The following is a 2,473-nucleotide window of genomic DNA, read 5'->3' as shown; positions in this document are numbered from 1 at the left end:
GGTGAACGGAGGATCTCCGCATGTGTGGTTCCCACCGTGAAGCATGGAGGAGGAGGTGTGATGGTGTGGGGGTGCTTTGCTGGTGACACTGTCTGCGATTTAATTCRAATTCAAGGCACACTTAACCAGCATGGCTACCACAACATTCTGCAGCGATACGCCATCCCATCTGGTTTGCGCTTATTGGGACTATCATCTGATTTTCAACAGGACAATGACCCAACACACCTCCAGGCTGTGTAAGAGTGAAGGAAAAGCAGCCAACAAGTGCTCAGCATATGTGGGAACTCCTTCAAGAGCGTTGTAAAAGCATTCCAGGTTAAGCTGGTTGAGAGAATGCCAAGAGTTTGCAAAGCTGTCATTAAGGCAAAGGGTGGCTATTTTGAAGAATCTCAAACCTCAAATATATTTTGATTTGTTTAACACCTTTGCTTACTACATGATTACATGTGTTATCTCATAGTTTTGATGTCTYCACAACTATTATACAATGTAGAAAATAGTAAAAATAAAGAAACCCTTGAATGAGTAGGTGTGTCCAAACTTTTGACTGTTACTGAATGTCAAGGGGTTATTATCACTGTACACTGTCACAGAGGGAGCATAAAAGAGATAATCCCAGAACCGCTCAGTCACTGCACATTTGAAGGCCAGGAATTCCAGTTTCCCCGAGTGGTGATAGTTTCTCTCTGCTTGTGTCAGGGTGCGGGAGCCATATCCAATGACCTTGAGTTTGCCACTTTGTCATTGGTATAAAACACCTCTCAATCCCTCTTCGGAGGCTTCAACGTGCAAAATAAAAGGTTCCTTGAAATCTGGGTAAGCAAGCATAGGTGGATTAGTCAACACACTCACCAAGTGTTCTAATGCTCTCTGGTGAGCATCCTCCCATATAACTTTCTGGTGGGGCGGAGCCTGTCCCGACTGCATAGCTACCTTGGTCCTTCGATTCCCGTATGCTGGGGTCTCCGACTTCGCTGCTAGTAAGTCATAGACATTTTGCATGTTGTGAGAAGTTCTGTACTTAACCCCAGTAGTTTCCTCAGCTCTCTCACGTTTGTTGGTGGCCTGTTAACAAGTTCTTGCACTGCTACAATTTCTTTAACATCCATTCTGTAACCCTCAACAGAAATTATGTTTCCTAAAAAACGGACCTCATACTTGAATAGGTCACACTTATCAGCCCTGAGTTTAATACCCCATTTATTTTGCTGCCTGAGTACCCGACGGACATCTTCCACATGTTGTTCAAATGACTGACAAAAAATAAGCATATCATTCAAATATGGTATACAGATTCTACCTCTTATACACTCTAAACTTTGCTCCAATCTTCGTTGGAAGGCAGAGGGACTGTTTGATAAGCCAAATGGAATTCTGTTCCATTCATACAAGGCCCAAGGAGTGCTGAAGGCAGTGTATTGTCTGGACTCCTCACCCACAAAGTCTTGGTGGTATGCCTTTCCTTGATCTAAAACTGTAAACCATGAGTTTCCTCCCAAACCATCAAGTATTTCCTGTATACGGGGTGTGGGATGCCTGTCCAGAACAGTCTTCTTGTTCAATCCCCTATAATCAACACAAAGTCTTAAACTCCCATCCCTTTTCAGTACACCGGCCAGAGGTGATGCGTATGATGAAGTTGACTTCCTGATTAAGTTTTTGTTCAGGAGCCCCTGTAGGTGGCTTTTCATCTCAGCATACAAGGGGCGGGGCACACCATTGTATCTCTTTGCCACTGGTATGTTATCAGTCAATGTTATCTCTATTTTGAGATTTTCAATGCACACAATGTCCACGTCATCTTTGGCAAAAATGTCTGATTCCTTTCTGAGGAATGTGTTTGACTAATTCTTGTTGTTCTTGGCTCAAGTGCTGTACATCTACAGGTGGGTCCCACCACTCTATGACTGGTGTCAGTGACAGGCTCCGGTGGGGATCTGTCATGAACTTGTGCTACAGTAACCTTTTCTCCACTGGGCACAGGAACAGGGTTACACGCTACCATTCTTTGTAATGTCCCTAGCACTATTTGTCTTGGTAAGGTAATGTCATGTTTGGTAGTATTCACTACTGCAATGTCAACTTTTCGAGATGGGTGTTTTGATGTTTTCATGACCTGACTTTGTAGGTCCAGGCCCCAGATCACTTTCACGTCCGGTTCAAATAACACCATTTCATAATTGAAGGGGGCCTCTCAGGGACGAATCCATTTTGTTTGTCCACCTAGAATAACAATGTCACATCTGCCTGCTGTAAGAAAGCATTCCTCTGTGTACTCTGAGTGCTGCCCATGATTTCTGCCAGTGGTCTAAGTTGTGTGTGGCAAATGCCGTCTTCTCCATTCCTCAATTATGATGTATACCTGAGCCGTGTCCCATGGTGTTTCCGTCTTTACGCCCTCCATATAACACCACACTTGCCATTTTTYCCCCAATGATCTGTGCTACATTGCCATGTCCTGTGGTAGTTG

The sequence above is a fragment of the Salvelinus sp. IW2-2015 genome, linkage group LG4p (assembly GCF_002910315.2).
Source record: "Salvelinus sp. IW2-2015 linkage group LG4p, ASM291031v2, whole genome shotgun sequence".
Lineage (NCBI taxonomy): Eukaryota > Metazoa > Chordata > Actinopteri > Salmoniformes > Salmonidae > Salvelinus > Salvelinus sp. IW2-2015.
The sequence above is the reverse complement of the archived record's forward strand: the minus strand, read 5'-3'. Positions refer to the sequence as shown.